The sequence below is a fragment of the Opisthocomus hoazin genome, chromosome 24, assembly GCF_030867145.1.
Source record: "Opisthocomus hoazin isolate bOpiHoa1 chromosome 24, bOpiHoa1.hap1, whole genome shotgun sequence".
Taxonomy (NCBI): Eukaryota; Metazoa; Chordata; class Aves; order Opisthocomiformes; family Opisthocomidae; genus Opisthocomus; species Opisthocomus hoazin.
The window spans coordinates 8,264,220-8,290,122 of NC_134437.1; the positions used below are offsets into that span (position 1 = coordinate 8,264,220).

Below are 25,903 nucleotides of genomic sequence, written 5' to 3' on the forward strand. Positions count from 1 at the left end.
TACCCCGCTTAGCAAGACCCCTTAGCACAACCCCCTTAGCAAAAGACCCCCTTAGCAAGACCCCTTGGCAAAACCCTCTGAGCAAGACCCCTTAGCAAGACCCCCTTAGCAAGACGCCCTTAGCAAGGACCCTGCTTAGCAAGACCCCCTTAGCAAGACCCCCTTAGCAAGACCCCCTTAGCAAAGCCCCCTTGGCAAAACCCCCTTAGCAAGACACCCTTGGCAAAACCCCCTTAGCAAGACCCCCTTGGCAAGACCCCCTTGGCAAGACCCCCTTAGCAAGACGCCCTTAGCAAGACCCTGCTTAGCAAGACCCCCTCACCAAGGCCCCATTAGCAAGACCCCCTTAGCAAGACCCCCTTGGCAAGACCCCCTTAGCAAGACGCCCTTAGCAAGACCCTGCTTAGCAAGACCCCCTTAGCAAGACCCCCTTAGCAAGACCCCCTTAGCAAAGCCCCCTTGGCAAAACCCCCTTAGCAAGACACCCTTCGGCAAAACCCCCTAGCACAACCCTCTGAGCAAGACCCCCCTTGGCAAGACCCCCTTAGCAAGACGCCCTTAGCAAGACCCTGCTTAGCAAGACCCCTTAGGCAAGACGCCCTTAGCAGACCCTGCTTAGCAAGACCGCCCTTAGCAAAGCCCCCTTGGCAAAACCCCTTAGCAAGACACCCTTAGCAAAACCCCCTTGGCAAGACCCCCTTAGCAAGACCTCCTTGGTAAACCCCACTTAGCAAAAACCCCTTAGCAAAGACCACCCTTAGTAAAACCCCTTGTTAAAAGCCCCTTAGCAAGACCCCCTTAGCAAAGCCCCCTTAGCAAGACCCCCTTGGCGAAAACCCGCTTAGCAAGACCCCCTTAGCACAACCCCCTTAGCAAGACCTCCCTTAGCAAAACGCCCTTAGCAAGACCCTGCTTAGCAAGACCCCCTTAGCAAGAACGCCTTAGCAAGACCCCCCTTAGCAAAGCCCCCTTGGCAAAACCCCTTAGCAAGACCCCCTTAGCAATACCCCCTTAGCAAGACCCCCTTAGCAAGACCTCCTTGGTAAACCCCACTTAGCAAAAACCCCTTAGCAAAGACCCCCTTAGTAAAACCCCCTTGTTATAAGCCCTTAGCAAGACCCCCTTAGCAAAGCCCCCTTAGCAAGACCCTCTTGGTGAAACCCTGCTTAGCAAGACCCCCTTAGCACACCCCCTTAGCAAGACCCCCTTAGCAAGACCCCCTTGGCAAGATGCCCTTAGCAAGACCCTGCTTAGCAAGACCCCCTTAGCAAAGACCCCCTTCGTAAAACCCCCTTGTTATAAGCCCTTAGCAAGACCCCCTTGGCAAGACGCCCTTAGCAAGACCGCCTTAGCAAGACCCCCTTGGCAAAACCCTCTGAGCAAGACCCCCTTAGCAAGACCCCCTTAGCAAAGGCCCCCTTAGCAAGACCCCCTTGGCAAAACCCTCTGAGCAAGACCCCCTTAGCAATACCCCATGAGCAAGACCCCCTTAGCAAGACCCTGCTTAGCAAGGACCCCCTCACCAAGGCCCCCTTAGCAAGACCCCCTTAGCAAGACCCCCTTGGCAAAACCCCCTTAGCAAGACCCCCTTAGCAAAGACCCCCTTAGCAAGACCTCCTTGGTAAACCCCACTTAGCAAAAACCCCTTAGCAAAGACCCCCTTAGTAAAACCCCCTTGTTATAAGCCCCTTAGCAAGACCCCTTAGCAAAGCCCCCTTAGCAAGACCCCCTTGGCGAAACCCCGCTTAGCAAGACCCCCTTAGCACAACCCCCTTAGCAAGACCCCCTTAGCAAGACGCCCTTAGCAAGACCCTGTTCAGCAAGACCCCCTTAGCAAAGCCCCCTTGGCAAAACCCCCTTAGCAAGACCCCCTTAGCAAGACCCCCTTAGCAAGACCCCCTTAGCAAGACCCTGATTAGCAAGACCCCCTCACCAAGGTCCCTTAGCAAGACCCCCTTAGCAAGACCCCCTTAGCAAGGGACACCCCCCTTAGCACAACCCCTTAGCAAGACCCCCTTAGCAAGACCCCCTTAGCAAAGCCCCCTTGCAAAACCCCCTTAGCAAGACCCCCTTGGCAAGGACCCCCTTAGCAAGACCTCCTTGGTAAACCCCACTTAGCAAAAACCCCCTTAGCAAAGACCCGTTAGTAAAACCCCTTGTTATAAGCCCCTTAGCAAGACCCCCTTAGCAAGCCCCCTTAGCAAGACCCCCTTGGTGAAACCCTGCTTAGCAAGACCCCCTTAGCACAACCCCTTAGCAAGACCCCCTTAGCAAGACCCCCCTTGGCAAGATGCCCATTAGCAAGACCCTGCTTAGCAAGACCCCCTTAGCAAAGACCCCCTTCGTAAAACCCCCTTGTTATAAGCCCCTTAGCAAGACCCCCTTAGCAAAGCCCCCTTAGCAAGACCCCCTTGGCGAAACCCCGCTTAGCAAGACCCCCTTAGCACAACCCCCTTAGCAAGACCCCCTTAGCAAGACCCCCTTGGCAAGACGCCCTTACCAAGACCACCTTAGCAAGACCCCCTTAGCAAGACCCCCTTGGCAAGATGCCCTTAGCAAGACCCTGCTTAGCAAGACCCCCTTAGCAAAGACCCCCTTCGTAAAACCCCCTTGTTATAAGCCCCTTAGCAAGACCCCCTTGGCAAGACGCCCTTAGCAAGACCGCCTTAGCAAGACCCCCTTGGCAAAACCCTCTGAGCAAGACCCCCTTAGCAAGACCCTGGCAAAACCCTCAGAGCAAGACCCCCTTAGCAATACCCCCTGAGCAAGGCCCCCCTTAGCAAGACCCCCTTAGCAAGACCCCCTTGGCAAAACCCCCTTAGCAAGACCCCCTTAGCAAGACCCCCTTAGCAAGACCTCCTTGGTAAACCCCACTTAGCAAAAACCCCTTAGCAAAGACCCCCTTAGTAAAACCCCCTTGTTATAAGCCCCTTAGCAAGACCCCCTTAGCAAAGCCCCCTTAGCAAGACCCCCTTGGCGAAACCCCGCTTAGCAAGACCCCCTTAGCACAACCCCCTTAGCAAGACCCCCTTAGCAAGACGCCCTTAGCAAGACCCTGCTTAGCAAGACCCCCTTAGCAAAGCCCCCTTGGCAAAACCCCCTTAGCAAGACCCCCTTAGCAATACCCCCTGAGCAAGACCCCCTTAGCAAGACCCTGATTAGCAAGACCCCCTCACCAAGGTCCCCTTAGCAAGACCCCCTTAGCAAGACCCCCTTGGCAAAACACCCTTAGCAAGACCTCCTTGGTAAACCCCACTTAGCAAAAACCCCTTAGCAAAGACCCCCTTAGTAAACCCCCCTTGTTATAAGCCCCTTAGCAAAACCCCCTAGCAAGACCCCCTTAGCAAGACCCTGCTTAGCAAGACCCCCTCACCAAGGCCCCCTTAGCAAGACCCCCTTAGCAAGACCCCCTTGGCAAAACCTCCTTAGCAAAATCCCCTTAGCAAGACCCCCTTGGCAAAACCCCCTTAGCAAGACCCCCTTGGCAAGACCCCCTTAGCAAGACCTCCTTGGTAAACCCCACTTAGCAAAAACCCCTTAGCAAAGACCCCCTTAGTAAAACCCCCTTGTTATAAGCCCCTTAGCAAGACCCCCTTAGCAAGACCCCCTTAGCAAGACCCTGCTTAGCAAGACCCCCTCACCAAGGCCCCCTTAGCAAGACCCGCTTAGCAAGACCCCCTTAGCAAAACGCCCTTAGCAAGACCCTGCTTAGCAAGACCCCCTCACCAAGGCCCCCTTAGCAAGACCCCCTTGGCGAAACCCCGCTTAGCAAGACCCCCTTAGCACAACCCCCTTAGCAAGACCCCCTTAGCAAGACCCCTTGGCAAGACGCCCTTAGCAAGACCCTGCTTAGCAAGACCCTGCTTAGCAAGACCCCCTTAGCAAGACCGCCTTAGCAAGACCCCCTTGGCAAGACCCCCTTAGCAAGACCCTGCTTAGCAAGACGCCCTCACCAAGGCCCCCTTAGCAAGACCCCCTTGGCGAAACCCCGCTTAGCAAGACCCCCTTAGCACAACCCCCTTAGCAAGACCCCCTTAGCAAGACCCCTTGGCAAGACGCCCTTAGCAAGACCCTGCTTAGCAAGACCCCCTTAGCAAAGCCCCATTAGCAAAACCCCCTTAGCAAGACCCCCTTAGCAAGACCCCCTTGGCAAGACCCCCTTGGCGAAACCCCGCTTAGCAAGACCCCCTTAGCACAACCCCCTTAGCAAGACCCCCTTAGCAAGACCCCTTGGCAAGACGCCCTTAGCAAGACCCTGCTTAGCAAGACCCCCTTAGTACGACCCCCTGAGCAAGACCCCCTTGGCAAAACCCCCTTAGCAAGACCCCCTTAGCAAAACCCCCCTTGGCAAACCCCCTCAGCAAAGCCCCCTCTGCCCCACCCGCGCCAGCCCCATGCACGGCTCGCCCCGTCCACCCCGCATCCCGCCGTGGGTCCCGTCCGGCGACATCAGAGCCATGGTGCTGGTGGGGGGGGGGGGGAACGGGACCCCTGGCCCCGCTCCAGCGCCCGGCCGGGACACACAGCACCCTTCAGCCAACCAGACAGAATTCGACCCTTTGTTTCCTGTTCGCCGGCTCGACGTCGCGAGGCCGGAGACGCTCAACAAGCCCCTCTTTGTGCTAATTTAATTAATCGCTGGGGCTGAGGGCAGCGGGGATGAGACTTGCTGGCTATAAATACCTGATTTTTTTTTTTTTGGGGGAGGGAGACGCATGGTGGCGAAGGATCCTAAGTCTAATTAAATTCCATTTAATTCTAATTGATTTATAATAAAAAAAGACCGATTGATTGATTTATAATAGAAAATCATGGGTTGATTGATTTCTAATAGAAAATTATCGGTGGCTTGATTTATTAGAGGAAATTATGCACCAGTACAGGCTTGGGGTGGACCTGCTGGAGAGCAGCTCTGCGGAGAGGGACCTGGGTGTCCTGGTGGACGACAGGGTGACCATGAGCCAGCAGCGTGCCCTGGCTGCCAAGAAAGCCAATGGGATCCTGGGGTCCATCAAGAAGAGTGTGGCCAGCAGGATGAGGGAGGTTCTCCTTCCCCTCTGCTCTGCCCTGGTGAGGCCTCATCTGGAGTACTCTGTCCAGTTCTGGGCTCCCCAGTACAAGAAAGATGAGGAGCTACTGGAGAGAGTCCAGCGGAGGGCTACGAGGATGAGGAGGGGACTGGAGCATCTCTCCTACGAGGAGAGGCTGAGGGAGCTGGGCTTGTTCAGCCTGGAGAAGAGAAGGCTGCGAGGGGACCTAATAAATGCCTACAAATATCTGCAGGGTGGGGGTCAGGAGGATGGGGCCAAGCTCTTTTCAGTGGTGCCCAGTGACAGGACAAGGGGCAACGGGCACAAACTGAGGCACAGGAAGTTCCGTCTGAACATGAGGAAGAACTTCTTCCCTCTGAGGGTGACGGAGCCCTGGCCCAGGCTGCCCAGGGAGGCTGTGGAGTCTCCTTCTCTGGAGATATTCAAGCCCCACCTGGACAAGGTCCTGTGCAGCCTGCTCTGGGTGACCCTGCTTGGGCAGGGGGTTGGGCTGGGTGACCCACAGAGGTCCCTTCCAACCCCTACTATTCTGTGATTCTGTGATTCTGTGATTATCTCTAATAATTAGAGCGCTGGGCGTGCGTCGTCTTCCCCGTCGCGGCTTTCGGGGAGGAAAAATCGTCGCATCCTCGACGATCGACCCGCTGAGATACTCATAAATAAAACCAACTTTTCCGATGCCGCTTAAACATCCCGGTGCGCCGCACGACGGCGATTTCCAGGGAAAAAGACGGCTCGGATCCACGCGTGCGCTTGCGCGCGCTCCCGGCAACCGTCGCGGATGCTCAGATTCCTGGAAAAACCTTTGCCCTGGTTCTGGTTGCGGGTTTTTTTTTTCGGTTAGAACGTGAATTTCAAACTTTCCGCCCCGTTGGCGAGCGAGGAGGGTGAGCGGCGCGGAGGTGAGTTCCCGCAAGCGGCGGAGAAAGGGGTAAAAATAACTTTGAGGCTCGCTGCGGGGCGAATTTTAGCTGCAAAAATTGATTTCTGTCTCCCACGGGAGATGCAAATGATTTTCCCAGCTGATAAATAATAGTTTTCAATCAAGAGATGGGGCTATTTTAGCCACGTTCTTTTAATTTATAATATAATACATATAGAATATGAAATTGTTTTGATGTATGATGATAAGCAGCTCCAGGGAGCGGCAGGATAATCCTAAATTAGAGATTTTTGGCCCCCAACAGCAAAAATCCCCATTGGGCTCGTTGCAGGTGGCAAATAAGAAATAAAAGCAGTGAATGATAATTTTCCCAACAATTTTTGCTCTTCTGGCGCGCAGAGCATCCCAGCTTTACCCACGCTTTGGGTAAGGGAACCCCAGCACGCGGCTGGCGGGGACCGATAGTGCCCGCAGAGTGAAGCCTTGCATGGATATTTTTTTGATTTCCGCAGGAAAACTCCCCAGAGAGGGGTGAAAAATCCCCCAGATCCCTCCGCGACCGCAAGCTCTGGCTCTCCGCAGCGTCTTGGAGTCAGGTGTGCTTTTAATTAAAGTTATTTCCAAATCTTTGCTAACGTCCAAAGCGCCTTTCGCTCTTGGCGCGCTTTTATTCTCCTTCCTAGAAATAACCTAAAATAAGAAAATTCATTAATATCAATTATTTGGGCGCCTGTGTTGTTATATTTCACAGTTATACTTCTATTCCCTTTAAGACAGGGGAGCGGTCGCCCGGTTATTTTAGGGATGCGGGGTCGCTGTCACATGAAACCGAGGGAAATTGTTGGCGAAACGAGATCTCCTCTTAAAATAGCTGCTTCACGGCGCGGCAATCTCGCGGCGAGGCCGGATCCTGCAACACGAACCGCGGCGGCCGCGTAGCCCGGCCGGTCCAGCGCATCCCTTCGTTATATCCCGGGTTTCTTTTACTTTCGCCCTGGGGAAAAAGAGAGCTGGAGCATCCTCGAGCATCCTTGGTCCAGCCTGGGGTGATCCCATCATCCCCATCCCCCTCCGGCCCTGAGTGGCTCCAGGAGCATTTTTTAATAATTATCCCCCAAAACTGGGATTTTCCCAGGGGCAGAAAACCTGAAGCCACCCTTGAGTGGGGTTTGGGTCGTCGGAGGGGAGCCGCCCCGTAGCTGGAGGTGGGGATCGCAGCCTGGATTTGGGATGCTGTCGGAGACGGCATCCTTGCGTTACCAGTCTGATTTGGGGCATCAGTAAAAAACCACTGGTTTTTACTGGTTTTTTGGCTGCGGGGTGGTGTAGCCTGAGTGGAAAACACATATTTTTTTCCTGTTGCATATTTTAGATTTTTCAAAGCACTGGTGACGTCTGCCGGGTTGCGGCGTCTCTGTTTACACAGCTTCATATAAATACTCCACATCCGCTTTTAATCCCGGTTTTCCTGGAATTAAGGGCTTTGCTCGCACCCAGACTTTCCCGGGCAAAAGTTTTTTGCCTCGGGATTGGTTTTTTTTTTTTCTCTGAAGGGAAAGTTTGGGATGCACCTCCTCGCTGTCCCACTCTGCTGGGATGGGGATATTTGCACACTTGGGTTTTCATCCCAGGGCGAGCGAAAAGCCTGAAATAATTTAATTTTTACTGTGATCAGGCGGGGGGGGAGAAGGGTTGGAGGGGAGATACTGAGAAGAGGGGTTGGGAGTCCTTGGGTGGTGCGGCCGCAATGCTGCTGGGATGCTGGGGTGTGAGAGGTGTGGGTGGCTTTTTTCCCCATGGTATGGCAGGGGAACTGGGGAGTTTTCCTTTTTCAAGTGGGAAAAAGAGAGAAAAAAGAAAAAAGGAAAGGAAAGGAAAGGAAAGGAAAGGAAAGGAAAGGAAAGGAAAGGAAAGAAAGGAAAGGAAAGGAAAGGAAAGGAAGGAAAGGAAAGGAAAGGAAAGGAAAGGAAAGGAAAGGAAAGGAAAGGAAAGGAAAGGAAAGGAAAAGAGGAAAGGAAAGGAAAGGAAAGGAAAGGAAAGGAAAGGAAAGGAAAGGAAAGGAAAGGAAAGGAAAGGAAAGGAAAGGAAAGGAAAGGAAAGGAAAGGAAAGAAAAAAAGAGAAAAGAAAAGGAAAGAAAAAGGAAAGAAAAGGAAAGAAAAGGAAAGAGAAAAGAAAAGAAAAGAGAAAATTGGAAAAAGAGTAGATATTTTTAAAGACAAAAGTAAAAGAAAAAAGAAAATTGGTAAACAAAAGGAAAAAAAAGAATGAAAAGGAAAATTTGAAAGAAGGAAATAGAGAAGAAAGTGGGAAAAAATGAAAAAGGTAAAAGGAAAATTTAAAGAAAGGAAAGAGGAAAGAATGAAAAGGAAAATTTGAAAGAGGGAAATAAAAAGTGGGAAAAACATAAAGTAAAAAGAAAAAAGAAAATGGTAAAAATGTTAAAAAGTTAATAGAAGAAATAAATCTGGTAAAAAATTACGAAGTTAAAAAGATAATAAATGGAAAAAAGAAATTGGAAAAAAAAAGAAAAAATAAAAAGAAAAAAGAAAATTGGGATAAAAGAAAACAGAAAATTGAACAAAATAGAAAACAGAAAAGAAAAAAAGAAACTTGAAAAATAAATTAGAAAAGGGAAATAAAAAGAAAAAAAAACTTGAAAAATAAATAAGAAGAAGGAAAATAAGGAAAATTGAAAATTTAAAAATGAAAAAGCCAGTAAAAAGAAAAAGGAAAATTAAAAAAAAAAATTTTAAAAAAAGAAAATAAAAAGAGACTAGGCCCCAGCTCCCGCCGGACGCCGGCGGCTCTTCCCCCCTGGCTCTGGGGGGGTTATCCCTCTCTCCCCCGCCTTGCCCGCTGCCTTCCCGGACGGATGCTCTCGCCCTCTCCGCTCACCTCCCGGACTCTGCCTGCTCCGGAGGGCGGCGGGGGCTCGGGGCCGGCTCCGCGCGTGGACGGACGGCGCCGCACAGAGCGACCCCCCTCCGTAGGACATTATTCTATTAGAGTTTCAGAGCTGGGATTAAGTGGACATGATTTCTGCCCACGGACCATTAATTTTGGTTTATTGCTGGCCTGATGGCCATTACCCTTTTCCCCCCCTCCTCCCCGCCAGCGCCTTCCCCCCATTAGGTTCCTACGATTAGCAAACGTCGAGCTGTTAACGCGGAGCGGGCGCTGCCGGTGGCGTTTCGGGATGCTCCGGTCCCAGCGAGGCATCCCGGGAGCTGCCTGGGTACTTGGTCGTGTGCTCCCTGCGGGATTTTGGGGTGCGAAGCCGCCAGCACCCCGAAATGCCCATCGGTCGAGGGATGGACGCCGCCGGCATCCCGACCTGTGCTGTTTCCGAGGGTTCAGGCACCCTAATTAGCAAAGACCCTGGCGTAGCGCCTTAATTAGCGAAGACCATGGGGTGGTACCCAGATCACCAGAGAGGCCACCCAAAACAGCAAAGATGCTCACTGGGCCCCCAATTTAACGAGCCCAGCAGGGCACCCAAGTTAGCAAAAGGTCCTGGCAGGGCACCCCGATTAGCAAGATCCTTGCGGGGTGCCCAAATTAGTAAAGATCCTCACAGGGCGCCCAAATGAAAGACCCCAACAGGGCACCCAAATTAGCAAAGACCATGAGATGGTACCCAAATCAGGAATGATGCTCGCAGGCCACCCTAATTAAAGACCTCGGTAGGGCAGCCCAATTAGCAAGATGGTTTACAGGGCACCCAAATTAGCAAGATCTGTACGGGGCACCCAAATTAGTAAAGATCCTCACAGGGCACCCAAATGGAAGAACCCAACAGGGCGCCCAAAGTAGCAAAGGCCATGAGATGGTACCTAAATCAGCAAGGATGCTCGCAGGCCACCCTAATTAAAGACCTCGGTAGGGCACCCAAATTAGTAAAGATCCTCACAGGGTGCCCAAATGAAAGACCCCAACAAGGCACCCACATTAGCAAAGACCATGAGATGGTACCCAAATCAGGAATGATGCTCGCAGGCCACCCTAATTAAAGACCTCGGTAGGGCAGCCCAATTAGCAAGATGGTTGCGGGGCACCCACATTAGTAAAGATACTCACAGGGTGCCCAAATTAGTAAAGACCCTCACAGGGCACCGAAATGGAAGACCCCGACAGGGTGCCCAAAGTAGCAAAGACCATGAGATAGTACCTAAATCAGCAAGGATACTCACAGTCCATCCTAATTAAAGACTTTGACAGGGCACCCAAATTAGCAAGGTCTTTGTGGGGCACCCAAATTAGTAAAGATCCTCACAGGGCGCCCAAATGAAGGACCCCAACAGGGCGCCCAAATTGAGAAAGTCCGTGAGATGGTACCCAAATCAGTAGCGATGCTTGCAGGCCACCCTAATTTAAGACCTTGGCAGGGGACCCCAATTAGCAAGATCTATGCAGGGCACCCAAATTAGTAAAGATCCTCACAGGGCACCCAAATGGAAGAACCCAACAGGGCGCCCAAATTTGCAAAGGCCATGAGATGGTACCCAGATCAGGAGCGATGCTCGCAGGCCACCCTAGTTAAAGACCTTGGTAGGGCACCCAAATTAGTAAAGATCCTCACAGGGTGCCCAAATGAAAGACCCCAACAGGGCGCCCAAAGTAGCAAAGGCCATGAGATGGTACCTAAATCAGCAAGGATGCTCGCAGGCCACACTAATTAAAGACCTTGGTAGGGCAGCCAAATTAAAAAGATCTTTGTGGGGCACCCAAATTAGTAAAGATCCTCACAGGGCACCCAAATGGAAGACCCCAGCAGGGCGCCCAAAGTAGCAAAGACCATGAGATGGTACCAAATCAGGAATGATCCTCGCAGGCCACCCTAGTTAAAGACCTCAGTAGGGCACCCCAATTAGCAAGATGGTTGCGGGGCACCCACATTAGTAAAGATACTCACAGGGTGCCCAAATTAGTAAAGATCCTCACAGGGCACCCAAATGAAAGACCCCGACAGGGCGCCCAAAGTAGCAAAGACCATGAGATGGTACCTAAATCAGCAAGGATACTCACAGGCCATCCTAATTAAAGACTTTGGCAGGGCACCCAAATTAGCAAGGTCTTTGTGGGGCACCCAAATTAGTAAAGATCCTCACAGGGCACCCAAATGAAGGACCCCAACAGGGCGCCCAAATTGAGAAAGTCCATGAGATGGTATCCAAATCAGTAGCGATGCTTGCAGGCCACCCTAATTTAAGACCTTGGTAGGGCACCCCAATTAGCAAGATCTATGCAGGGCACCCAAATTATTAAAGATCCTCACAGGGCATCCAAATGAAAGACCCCAACAGGGCGCCCAAAGTAGCAAAGGCCATGAGATGGTACCTAAATCAGCAAGGATGCACGCAGACCACACTAATTAAAGACCTTGGTAGGGCAGCCAAATTAACAAGATCTTTGTGGGGCACCCAAATTAGTAAAGATCCTCACAGGGCGCCCAAATTAGCAAAGACCATGAGATGGTACCCAAATCAGGAATGATGCTCGCAGGCCACCCTAGTTAAAGACCTTGGTAGGGCAGCCCAATTAGCAAGATGGTTATAGGGCACACAAATTAGCAAGATCTGTACAGAGCACCCAAATTAGTAAAGATCCTCACAGGGCACCCAAATGAAGGACCCCAACAGGGCGCCCAAAGTAGCAAAGGCCATGAGATGGTACCTAAATCAGCAAGGATACTCACAGTCCATCCTAATTAAAGACTTTGGCAGGGCACCCAAATTAGCAAGGTCTTTGTGGGGCACCCAAATTAGTAAAGATCCTCACAGGGCACCCAAATGGAAGACCCCAACAGGGCGCCCAAAGTAGCAAAGACCATGAGATGGTACCCAAATCAGGAATGATGCTCGCAGGCCACCCTAATTAAAAACCTTGGTAGGGCACCCAAATTAGCAAGGTCTTTGCGGGGCACCCACATTAGTAAAGATACTCACAGGGCGCCCAAATTAGTAAAGATCCTCACAGGGCACCCAAAGTAGCAAAGACCATGAGATGGTACCTAAATCAGCAACGATACTCGCAGGCCACCCTAATTAAAGACCTCGGCAGGGCACCCCAATTAACAAAGATCCTTGCAGGGCACCCAAATTATGGACCCAAGCAGGGCACCCAAATCAGCAAAGACCCTGGTGTGGCACCTAAATTGGCAAAAAATTGGGTGATGGTGCCCAAATCAGCAACGATGCTCACAGGGCTTCCAAATTCAAGACCCCAGCTGGGCACCCAAATTAGCGAAAGACCCTGACGAGGCACCCAAATTAGCCAAGATCCTTGCAGAGCACCCTAATTAGCAAGTACCTTAGCGTGGCATCCAAATTAGCAAAGACCCTTGGAGGACACCCAAGTGAAAGACCCCGGCAGGGCACCCAAATTAGCAACGGTCCTAGTGGGGCACGCTAGTTAGCAAAGACTCTGGTGTGGCATCTAAATTAGCAAAGAGCCTTGTGTGGCACCCTAATTAGCAAAAAACCTTTGCAGGGCACCCAAAAGAAAGACCCCAGTGAGGCACCCGAGTTGGCGAAGACGCTCGCAGGGCACCCAGATTAGCAACAGTCCCAACGAGGCACCCAAATTAGCAGAAAGCGGGGGGAAAAAATCGCATTGCAAAGAAAAAAAATCACATTACAAGGAATATATATTCCCTGGATATATTGGGGAATATTGGATATTATATATAAAAATAAATTAATAAATAATATTGGGAAATATAATAGGGGAGTATATTGGGGAATATCATACATATCGCGTACCACACATTCCACAATGTATAGATATGTGGAATATATATTATTATATTCTATTATACTGTCATATTATTATAATATTATATTATATTACCCATATATATATCTCAAGGAATATAATGTGTATTTGTATATATATATATAAAATATTGAGGAATATATTGAGGGAATATAATATACTGTACAATGTTATATCATACAATATTACCCTATATATAGTAAATATTAGACAAGATTATATAATATCCCAAATATATATGATATAGGATATGTGATATATTGTGTATTATATGCTATATAATATATAATACATATCTATATAGTATATAATATGTAATTCATATCTATATAATATGTAGATATGTAATATATATTACATAGCATCTAATATATGCTATAATAATATATATAATATGTATAATATATTATATAGAATATGTAATGTTCCCCAATATATAAAAATATAATATATATAGGCAAATATTATATCATACTATATAATATTCCTCGTATATATTGGGGAATATATTTTTATATATGTATGTGTATAGATATGTAATATTGGGGAATATATTGGGAGAATGTATTGGGAAATATATTGAGAAATATAATATCTGTTGGGGAATACTGGGAAAGAGAGAAAGATATTGATAGAGAGAGATCAGAGAATATCTGTTCCCTGATATATGTATATTTTTCCTGATATACACATATTTTTTTATATATATATGGGAATATTATGTATATTCCCCATATATAATGGGGAATTTGTTCCGTGCTGTGGGGCTCAGCGATTCCCGATAATTTATCTCTTCCCCAGTACCTCGGCAAGGAAAATTGGGATTTTTCCTCTTTGCCTGGTAAACCTGGACCGGGAAAAGCCGCCCTCTGCAAATGCTTGCCGGGATTTTGACCAAAACGGCCTCAAATACACCCAAAATTAGAGGGTGCTGTTGCTGAGGGTGTCGGCAAACCTTCTCCTGCGGTCGCAGCCTGGATTTAATTGGGATTTCTTAATTACTCGCCGGCATCCGGTGGGTCATTCCGCCGGCATCCGTCATCACCCCGCTCCATCGTCTCGCTCCCCGGCGCATCCCCGCGTTGTTTCTAGCGAGCTCAACTTCGCGCCGCGCCTAAAAACACCCCAAATCACCCCATTTTTTTGGGGTGCCTTTCCTCCGGGCGTCGCTTGGGAACCGATGGCGGCGGGGGCGAGAAAAAGCATCATTTTAGGGATGTTAAAAATTGGAGACGGAGGATGCTGCCGGGGCGGTGGCGGGCGTGAGGTCCTCAGCGATTCCTCTTGGGTGACATAGATATATATATATATATATAAAAATATATATATATATTTATAAACACTGAGTGTGCACTGGGTGCTTATTTTATGAGGTTTTTGTGCTTTTTTTCCCCCATTTTTAAGGCATCCTGGAGCGCTTCCTAGGAGAAGGAAGACTCTTCTCGCCCTGAGTTGATGCGTTTTATCGGTCGCTCCCGAATACACCAATAAAGCGAAAGGTTAAGAGACCGGTGGCGTTGCTCTGCGCTCCTCCAGCCGGGTGTTACAACCTCGGATTTTAAATCACGGGGAATTATGAAGTGCAGCAGCTTCTGTTTTCAGCTGTTTTAGCTTTCCCTATAGTGCCGTGCTGTCTAAACCAACGCCGTTAGCATTACGACATGTGGCGTCATTAGGGACCAGGGTGAACACGCCTGCAGCCTTCAGGGAAAAAAACCTCTTTGGGTAATAGAAATAATGCCAAAATAGCTGAAAATCACTTCAAAATATGGCGTTTGCATCACTTGGTGCTCAGCGGGGACGCGGTCGTGGTGTGTACCGGTCCAGCCCCCCACCGAAATTTGGGGTTTGCTGCACGCGCGCCTCCAAAATACCTTTTTTTCCCCCATTTTGTTTTTTGAGGGGACGATGAAACTAAAAAAACTTGCGGCGGGTCGGCTTGCAATTAGCCTGATGCAATCAAGGCGCGCTGATGAGCTGCTCAAGGGCTTTGCGGCGAGCGCGGAGGGGTCTCACCATTAACACCCCCCCCCCCCAAAAATAAAGATACCCCCCCCCCCATCCTCGAGCCGCGATGACTGTCGGAGCGCCTTTCTCAATTAACGGCTTTGTTTAATCATACCCCCTGTCCAGAGGAGTATTGTCTTACGGGTAATTTCGTTTGCCTAACGAGATTTTCGCTAATTAAATCTCCTTTCGGTCGGTGTGGTTCTCCCCGCAGGATAGAGGGGGGGAAATGGTTGTGAAGCCGGCGCCGCCGGCGGCTAAATAAACCTTTCCACTCGGCTACCGAAAAAAAACAACCCCAAACCCCGCGGGGATTGCGGGATGCAAACAAATTAATTAATTTTTGCGACCCTAAAAAGGCTCTTCCGTCCCCAAAAAATAGAGGGGAGTGGCTCCCCGCATCCTTTTTTTCCCCCCCCCGCGGCTGCGCGTCGGGATGCTCGCGCGGCGAGAAAGAGATGTGTTTTGCAAAGTACCAAATTCCGGAGAGTTTTGGGTTTTTTCTGGGTTGGTTGATTGGGAAAAATCGGCGCGGGGTTCGGAGGGTGGAAAATAGCCCCCCAAAATTTGTCACCGGGGCCTTGGGGTGTTGTGGTAAAAGGCGGATTTGTGTCGGAATAAATTGGATTTTCTCGAAAGAGCCGCAGCGCCAGGAGAGCAAAATCCTACGGAATCGGGAAATTCGGGAGAGGGAATTCAGGAAATTTGGGGAATTTAGGAAATTTGGGAAAATGAATTCCGGAAATTCAGGGAATTTGGGAAAATGAATTCAGGAAATTTAGGAAATCTGGGAAGATGAATTTTGGAAATTCAGGGAATTTAGGAAATTTGGGAAAATGAATTCCGGAAATTCAGGGAATTTGGGAAAATGAATTCAGGAAATTTAGGAAATCTGGGAAGATGAATTTTGGAAATTCAGGGAATTTAGGAAATTTGGGAAAATGAATTCAGGAAATTTAGGAAATCTGGGAAGATGAATTTTGGAAATTCAGGGAATTTAGGAAATTTGGGAAAATGAATTCAGGAAATTTATGAAATTCAGGAAGACGAATTCAGGAAATTCAGGAAATTTGGGAAAATGAATGCAGGAAAATCAGGATATTAATGAAATTCGGGAAAATGAATGCAGGAAATTCAGGAAGGAATTTCGTGCCAATTCAGGAAAGTCCCATTCAAGCCGAAGTCCATCACCGTGCCGGTTTTTCTCCTAAAAATCCCTATTTCTGCCAGCCCCCGCGGGAATCTCCGGGCAAATTCGCACTGGATTAAATGGAACGGAGTAGAATGGATCCTTGTAAATGAGAAGATTCTGCAATATTGCCAATATTTTTATTTCTCAGCATATCTCGATTGAGATCTAGTGTTGCGATTTAGCCTATCTGAAATAGCTCAAATATTATTATGATGATGTATTTCTTGATGCCTGTAAATGGCTCGCGCGCCGGATCCTGACCCTGAAAAGAAATCTCAGTCCGAGTCTAAAAATGCAAATTTAGAGGGGGGCAAGGGATGCGTCGCCCGCAAAGCTTCCGGGACTTTTTGGGTGTCTTTGGGGGCTGAACTGCGGGTTTTGGTTTAGAATATAGAGATTTTGATGGAAAATATGGCCTGAACAATGGGGTTTGAATAGAATATGTAATATATAAAATATAAAATAGCTAATAATAGAGAATGTTTCATATAATTCATAATACATAACTTATAATATAAAATGTATTGCATATATAACCACTTCAGCCCATATCTTTTATATAAATTTATTTTATATATATATTTTATACAAAATAATATATATCTGTATTGTATATGTGTGTGTATAAAGATACATAAAAATAAATTTATGGGGTTGCATAAAATAAGGTCAAGAAAATCACTGTCCCTTTAGCTGGTGTTCCAGTGAAGAATAATAAACCATTAATCCCGTATATTTATTATATATATAATAAAATTATATACCTAATACATAATCTATATAATATACATAATCTATATTATCTGTATCGTCTATATTGTCTATACCAACTATGTTGTTTCTATTAACTGTATTATCTGGTGTATATATAAACTATTAACTGTATATTCATCATATAGAAAATGTAATATACAGATAATATAGACATATGGGTAATATCTAATCCATGTTATCTATATATCGGTACTAAATGTAAAATATACTATTATAGTGTAATAGAATATAGTAGTACAGTATATATTACATATAGAATAAATTATGCTAACCGTATATTTATTATATATCATAGATAATATAAGTAGCACATATAATATTATATGATTATGTAGCGTGTATAGTTTATATAAAATAAACTATATTAACTCTGTATAGTTATACATAATATAGTGAACACAGGTAATATAGATAATAAAGGTAATATAGATAATAAAGGTAATATATATAATTATATCATTCATATAATAGATATACAGTTATATATAATCTATATCATATGTGTAACTCTGTATATCTATTTTTTAAAAATATTTATTTATTTATTTATTTATTAATTATGCACCGCCTTTTTCGCATGGTACCAGTTCACATGCGCCTCGCCTGGAGCTGGCAGCCCAGCAGCGCTGATTCACTCCAGATTTTCACACCCAAATTACCCTCAAACCACAGAATTTAATAATAATAATAATAATAATAATAATAATAATAATAATAATAATAATAATAATAATATGGGGGGGGCTGCTGGCTGCCTCAGCATCACCGCAAGCGCAGCCGCGATGCCCAGTCCTCCGCGGAGCGTCGCCGGCCGGTTGGTGGGTGCGGCGACACTGGGGATTTTCCCAATTCTGGCTCCCTTGCACACTCCCTTGCACACTCCCTTGCACACCTCCAGCTGCTACCCCACGCATGCTCCCCTGTTCGCTCCTTACTCACTCCCTGCACACTCCGTTGCACACCTCTGGCTCCCGTCCATCTTCCCATGCACGTTCCTCTGCCCATTCCCTGCTCACTCCTTACTCACTCCTTGCACGCTCCCTGCACACTCACTTGCACACCTCCAGCCCATGTTCACCCTCCCATGCACATTCCTGTGCACACTCCCTGCTCGCTCCCTGCTCGCTCCCTGCACACTCCCTTGCACACCTCTGGCTCCCGTCCATCCTCCCGTGCACGTTCCTCTGCCCATTCCCTGCTCGCTCCCTGCACACCCCTTGCACACCTCCTTGCAAACCTCCAACTCCTGTTCACCCTCTCACACATGTTACCATGCACACTCGCTACTCAGTCTTTGCACGCTCCCTGCACGCTTCCTTGCACACCTCCAGTTCCTGTCCATCCTCCCATGCACGTTCCCCTGCTCGCTCCTTGCACACTCCCTGCACACCCTTTGCTCACTCCCTGCACACTCCCTTGCACACCTCCGGCTCCCGTCCATCTTCCCGTGCACGTTCTCCTGCTCACCCCTTGCACACTCCCTGCTCATTCCCTTGCACACCTCCAGCTCCCATCCATCTTCCTATACACATTCCTCTGCCCATTCCCTGCTCACTCCTTGCACACTCCCTCCTCATTCCCTTGCACACCTCCAGCTCCCATCCATCCTGCCACGCACCTTCCGCTGCTCGCTCCCTGCTCACTCCCTGCACGCCTCCTTGCACACCTGCTTGCACACCTCTAGCTCTTCTTCACCCTCCCATACATGTTCCCATGCTCGCTCCCTGCTCACCCCTTGCACACTCCCTGCACACCCCTTGCACACCTCCAGCTCCCGTCCATGCTCCCATGCACCTTCCCCTGCTCGCTCCCTGCACACTCCTTGCACGCTCCTTGCACACCTCCAGCTCCCATCACTCGCCCCCACTGCCTCCCTCTTCCCTCCTTTACCATCAGCCAACTGGAAAGGCTCCAGAACAGCCCAGTTTGCCCCCAGTTTGCAAGAGCTTTGCCCAGCACCTCCCCGGCAGGACTCTGCTCGCTGGTACCCAGCGCCGCGTCCCAGCCCGGTAGCAGGGGGGTTTTGCACCTCCCAAATATTTGTGCGTGCAGCTTTACAGGGTATTTAATAATATTTAATAATATTCAATAATATTTCATAACTTTTAATGATACTTAGTATAGTTTAGCATTATTTAAAATTAATATTATTTAATATTATTTAATATTATTTAATATAATTTCATATAATTTCATATTATTTCATATTGTTTCATGTTATTATTATTATTATTATTTATTATTATTTAATATTATTTAATATTATTTTGTATTATTTCATACTATTTCATATTGTTTCATATTATTTAATATTATTTATTATTATTTAATATTATTTAATATTATATTATTTTGTATTATTTCATACTATTTCATATTGTTTCGTATTATTTCATACTATTTCATATTGTTTCGTATTATTTCATATTATTTAATAACACGGTATTGTGGCGTGAGCATCACCTGCGGCGTAAGGCTAAAAAAGTCCCAGGGAGAACTGCGATAACCCCTTTGAGAGCAAAATAATTGGTGACCAAGGAGAAATATGGGAAATTAAAAAAACAAAAATTATATATATGTATATATAAACAAGAAAAAGAAAATATACGTTAACGAAACATTAACTCCCAACATGAGTTGGCCTCCATGGGAGCCGGGAGGGGGGGACGCACCGCTGAAAAATCCCACCGTAAAGGAAAAGAAATGAAAATAAAGATGTTTTATCGCCGATCTCGTTCGGCGATAACGATCGGCACGGAGTTGGGGAGCGGCGAGGGAAAAAAACGTGCGTGGTTTTTAAATGAAAGTCGCCTGCGCCTCAGAGGGCTGGAGCTGAGATTTGGGGTGTTTTACATTTTGGGGGAGGTGTTTGGTTATTTCTTGGGGATATTTGATTATTTCTCGGGGGTATTTTATTATTTCATGGGGATATGTTATTATTTTGGAGGATATTTTGGTATTTCGGGGGGCATTTTGTTATTTATTTAAAGTATTTTCTTATTTTGGGGGTGTATTGTATCATTTTGGGGGCATTTTATTATTTCTTTGAGATAGTTTAATATTTGGGGGGTATTTTAATATTTGGGGGCATATTTTGTTATTTATTTAAAGTATTTTCTTACTTTGGGCACGTATTTTATCATTTCGGGGTTATTTTATTTCTTTGGGTTAGTTTAATATTTTGGAGGGTATTTTAATATTTTGGGCCACATTTTGTTATTTGTTTAAAGCATTTTATTATTTTTGGGGGAGCATTTTATTATTGGGGGTTATTTCATTTGTTTGGGGGCATTTTATTATTTTGCAGGGTATTATTTTGGGGTATTATATTTATGTGGGGGTATTTTATTATCTTGGAGGGCATTGTATTATTTTGGGGTATTTATGTGGGGGTATTTTATTATCTTGGAGGGTATTATTTTGGGGTATTATATTTATGTGGGGGTATTTTATTATCTTGGAGGGCATTGTATTATTTTGGGGTATTTATGTGGGGGTATTTTATTATCTTGGAGGGTATTATTTTGGGGTATTTTATTTATGTGGGGGCATTTTGTTATCTTGGGGGTATTTTGTTATTTGGGGGGGATTTTATTCTGTACTTAGGGTATTTTGTCGGGGGTGTTTCATTAATCTGGGGGGGCATTTGATGATTTTGGGGGATGTTTTCCATTTGGCAGCGTCCCGGGCAGGGTTTGGGGTGCTGGCGGCATCGCTGCCGTCTCCCACCCGCCCCGGCGGGATCGCTGATGCTCCCAGCGGGAATGAAAAATTCCAAGAATTATAATTCTCACCGCGGCTTTTCGCCGATATTCGGGAAAACGTGCCGGGATAGGGATCTAACCCAGCCCCCCGGAACGCGGCGATCAGTGGGATTTGGGGGCAAATATTGCGGGAGCTGAGAACGGGAGCGGAGCGGGAAGACGCTGGGGGGGCTGTTTTAGTGCAAACCCCTCTTTAAAGGACGTTTTTGGGGGGCAAAATTGAGCTTGAATGGCTTTTTGGGGTGCAAACCCCTCTTTTAAGGGCTTTTTCTGGTGCAGACCTCCTGTTGGAAGGACCTTTTTTTGCCACGAGCCCTTTTTCGAAGGATTTTTTGGGTGCAAACCCAGTTATGAAGGCCGTTTTTTGGTGCAGAACCCCCCTTTAAAGTGCTTTTTTTAGGCAAAAACCCCTTTGCGGGACTTTTGTTTGCTGCGAACCGCTGTTGAAAGTACATTTTTTCACTGCAGAATCCCTGTTTAAAGTGCTTTTTTTGTGCAAAACCCTTTTTTTGAAGGACTTTTTTAGGTGCAAACCCCTATCTGAAGGACTTTTCTTGGTGGAAACCCCTGCTTAAAGTGCTTTTTTTGGTGCAGACCCCTTTTGTGAAGGACTTTTTTGGGTGCAAACCCCTGCTTGAAGGGCTTTTTTGGGGCTCAAATCCCATTTAAAATGCTTTTTTATCTACAGACCCCTGCTCGAAGGACTTTTTTTTGCTGCAAACCCCTGTTTTAAGGACATTTTTTGCTCCAAGCCCCTGCTCGAAGGACTTTTTTGGGTGCAAACCGCTGTTTTAAGGACTTTTTGGGGTGCAGAGCCATGCTTGAAGGACCTTTTTTGGCTGCAAACCCCTCCCTGAATGGCTTTTTTGGGTGCAAAACGCCAATTTCAGTGACTTTTTTCGCTGTAAAACACTTTGGGGGAGCTGCTAAAGCAAAACTGGGGTGGGATGGGGATGGCGATGGAGCCCGGATGCTTGCGCCGGACACAGGGCTTGTTTTGGGGGAAAAAGCCAGGATTTTGGGAGCGAGGAGACAGCCTGCCAACGGCCGCCTACGTGGGGTTTTGAGCATGATTTCACCCTTTTTCCTTCCTTTGCCAGGCAATACACCCTGCAAATCCCCGTCCGTATTGCTGATTTTAAGGACTATTAGAATAAAACAGCCTTTTGCTACAATAATGATATTTTGCATGAAAAAAATAAAACCCCAACCCTGAGAGGTTCCCGCCGCCCGGTGATGCTCCTTCGCGCCGTCCCGCCGGCGAAACCATCTCGTTTTGAAGCTTGACTTGGTTTTTCGGCTTGAATTTCAGCCCGGTGTGGGTGACGGCGGAGCAAAAACCCCTCCTGGGGGTGGGTGGCGGAGGACAGGTGGGAAAAGCCATTTTTCCCCACTGGTTTGGGGGCAAAAAAGGAAGTTTTCGCCACTTTTCCCCCCTTCTTCTCCGCGCCGAGCGCTCGCCGCCCCGCTGTCTGTTTTGCCTTGCCGAGGTTCAGTTCTAATTATGTTGATTTTCTCCAGCCCACCCCCCTCCTGGCAAGCTTATTAGGGGGAATATTTTTATTTATTATCATTTCGCCCAGCTCCCGCCAGCATTTCCAATTACTCTCGCCGCTTCCTTGTAATTGTCTTTCCGTAATGGCTGCGAAACAATTGCGCTAAATGAGGTGGCTCCGGCGAGATGAGGGTTTCACTTCATTAAAGGCTAATGGATTCCCAGCTCCAGCTCTGTGGGCAAGGAAAGGCAAGAAAGGGGGGAAAAAAAAAAAACCCCAACAAAAAAAAAAAGATATTTAAACAGTTTCTTTTCTTTCATCGGCAGAACTTGCCCCGGTGTGAAGAGGTTCGGGCGCAGTTGCGGCGTTGGCGCCGAGGCGCGCGCGGGTTTGCCCCGTCTCCAGGCTTTAAGCTTTTTTTTGGGTTTGGGGGGATTTGCTAAAAATTAACATTATTTACCTCGAAATTCCCACTGGCTCGCAAAAGCTGGCTCCCCCTGCTTTTTTTTAGCTATATATGTAGCGATACACTATGTTTATTGCTATAAACAGAATATGTATTTATTTATATGTTACAGAAATGTAGGGTGTGTGGTAATATAATAACATAGCTATGTAACATAACAGATAACACTATATTAATAGAACACATTAATATGCATATATGTGTAAACTTTACTTATATTTACACATAGCCACATTATTTAATTATATATTATATCAATATATGCTATATTGCTTGATATAACATAGAACACTATGTTAACAGAACACATTAATATGCATATATTTGTAAATATTATATTTATAAATAACTACATTATAGACATATAGAAATATATAATATATTGCTTGATATAACATAACACTATATTAATATGACACATTAATATGCATATATTTGTAACTGTTATTTATATTTATGCATAACTGCATTATATAGTTATGTATTATGTAAATATATACTATATTGCTTGATATAACATAAAACATTATATTAATATGACACATCAATATGCATATCTTTCTAAGTATTGTTTATATTGATACACAACTGCATTATATAACTATATATTATATAACTATATATTGATATAACATAACACTATATTATACGACACATTAATATGCATATATTTGCAAACATTATATTTATAACTACATTATATAATTACATATTATATAAATACATAATATATTGCTTGATATAAGCAATATATTGATATCTAAGGCTTGTCATAGCGATATCTTGCTAATAATGATTACATTGCTATATATTATATGGCACAGATTATTTATAATAACAATAATCATATAGCTATATATCTCTCTCCATATATAATGCAATATAATCTATTTATTGCCATAAACCACCCATTTCTGCTACCAACCGTGTCTGCCCGGCAGCCGGGGGTAGAGGCAGAGCGCTTTTGGGTGAGATTTGAAGGCTCGCTGGGTATGATTTTTGCTCCTCAAGCAGATATTACTCCAGCCTTATTTTTATTTCAAAAAATTTCTTTTTAAGTTCTTTTTGATTTGCTCATTTTGCCCATCCTTCCTCTGCGTTTTCCCGTCTTTCGCTGGATGCCGATGTGGTCCGGGAGCTGGGATGGAGCCGGGATCCATCCTGGTACCGTGCACCATCACTCAGGGATTTTTATTTTTAATCAGCAAAAAATGACTCCATTCCCCCCAGGACTTTATATTTTTTTCTTTGCAAAAACAAGGCAAATTTGAACCCTTGGCCTCAGCGTGGTGCTCGGGGCCGAAGCGCCCCGACACGGCCATCGCTAGCACCGGAATGGGGCTTCCCAGCGAAGTAAAATTCAGCTGGAAACTCACGGGAAACCCTTCAAAAAAGCAAAATTCCCAGTTCGGTGAAATACTCGGCGCCAGACCCACCACCAGAGTTATCCGGTCCTTGGGGAGGTGGCTAAAAATGGGTAAAACCATGGGATTCTATTGCAGGGTCTAATATTAAAGGAGCGGAATAAATGCCGGTATATTGAATATATTACATTGCAACCATCCATTGGATGTATTCCATTGGATGGATATATTGATTATTTTATATATAGAGAGAGGATATATTGGATATACTACATGGTATCCATCCTTGGTTGTATTATATGTGTTCATTGGATGTGCGTTATATCCATATAATTTAATATCCATAATCTTATAGCCATATCGTATATCAATATAATATATCCATTGGATATAGGATGGATATATAGAGAGATATTATATATATGTCTTCATCCACATTACCCAACTATATCCATGTAATCATAGAATCATATATGTGATAATCCAATAATTATATATATATATTGGATGGATTTAACTGGCTAATGTGGATGAAGACATCTATATCTCTAATATATATATCAAATATATGTGTAATAATCGAATAATGTATTTATTGGATGGATATAATTGGATAATGTGGACGAAGACTATATACCTTATATATATTATATGTGTATAATAATACAATAATATATATATTGGGTGGGTGTAATTGGGTAATGCGGATTAAGACACGTATAGATATATATTTTATAGACATAAAAAGTGGAAAGGTGGGGGGGTTGCTGGTTTATCGGGGCTCCGTGCCCGGGCGGGAGGGGCATCACGGGGGCTCCCACCCATCCATCCGGCACCGGATGATGCCGGCATACGCACCGCGCCGCAGAGCTTCATCTCTTCGGGCAGTTTAACGGCTGGAATACGGATTTGCCCACCAACCCCGGGGAGCAAATCTTGCAATATCTCGGGAAAATCCCTTTTTTTATTTAAAATGCCTCTGAAAGCCGCTTGGCTGGCACCGCGTCCTTCGCCGACCGCCGCATCCCACGTCCCGTGGTTTCCTTTAGCTCCGTCTTGCGCGCGTCAAGTGTCTCCCCCAAACCCTACCCCCTTAAAAAAACAAAAATTAATAATTTTTGCCATAGGAACAAGGGTTTCTCGTTGTAAATATATTTATCTTTTGCATAATAATGGAAATAGTGAACCGTGCATCCTTCAGGGAGGCGTGAGAAATTCCTCTGTGCTCCCCAGCGTTGGGCTGCTCACCCTTATTCCCTCGAAGAGATAGAAAGAGATAAAATGCATTAAAAAAAATCTCTACAAAGTTTATTTTTTTGAAGAAGCTACCTGTCCTGCAAGCCTTACCCTCCAGCAAGGTGCGTGCAGTGGGATTCTTCCTAGAAAAACGGCGCTTTTTAGGCACGCAATTTTTCGAAAATACGGATACTGAATGGCTTTGCAAAATCGCGGTGGCTGACGGACCGTGGGCTTCCTTAAACCGTCCAGAGCTGCAATTTTAAGTTTTGAAAGCGGAAAAACCTCTAAAATCGGGATGGCAGAATTTCAGGCGGCGGCGGTTTGTGCCGGACGATGCTGAAGCACCCGAGAAGCAGTGGAAATTCAGCCCCCCCGCTGCAAAAAGTCATCCCTTAAGTAGATTCTGCAGGAATTTCTGCGCCCGGGAGGGGGAAAAGCAACACCCAGCGATGAAGCGCAACCGCTCGCGTCCTCGTCTCGGGCCCGAAAGGGTGTTTTGGCATCTGATTTGGGGCAAAACCTTGCGTTTTTCGTGGCGGCGGCTGCCAGCTGCTGCTGCAGAGCTCCATTAACCCGGCGCCGGGACGACACCAGCCCTCCACTTCGTTAAGTTGATGGCTTTTGCTAATTTTCGCCCTGTCCTTTCAGGGCTCCTCGCCATCCGGCGACTGGCCGGGATGGATGCACACCGTTGCCTTCATCCTCATTTTACAAACATCTTCATCCTCGTCTGGCCTTGGGGGTTGCATCCCTCCAAGCTTTCCTTATTTCCAAGGAATTTAAGAGCATCCACGTTTTGCCACGTGGTTTTCCTTCCCTGGGAACACGAACGCCAGCTTTTTAATAATTTGATATTATAATAATTTTAATAGTTTGAGATTATTTCGGCATG

General features: G+C 46.2%; 1 protein-coding gene across 1 annotated transcript in view; it reads left to right on the forward strand.

The window, feature by feature from the left end:
* Nucleotides 1-6,442: 6,442 nt before the first annotated feature.
* The window catches only part of PKNOX2 (PBX/knotted 1 homeobox 2), an 89,225-nt gene continuing 69,764 nt past the window's right edge, over nt 6,443-25,903 (forward strand). The window contains exon 1 of the mRNA XM_075442567.1: nt 6,443-6,530. The gene's annotated coding sequence lies outside the window, so the exon portion shown is untranslated. The remainder of the gene's footprint in view (nt 6,531-25,903) is intronic.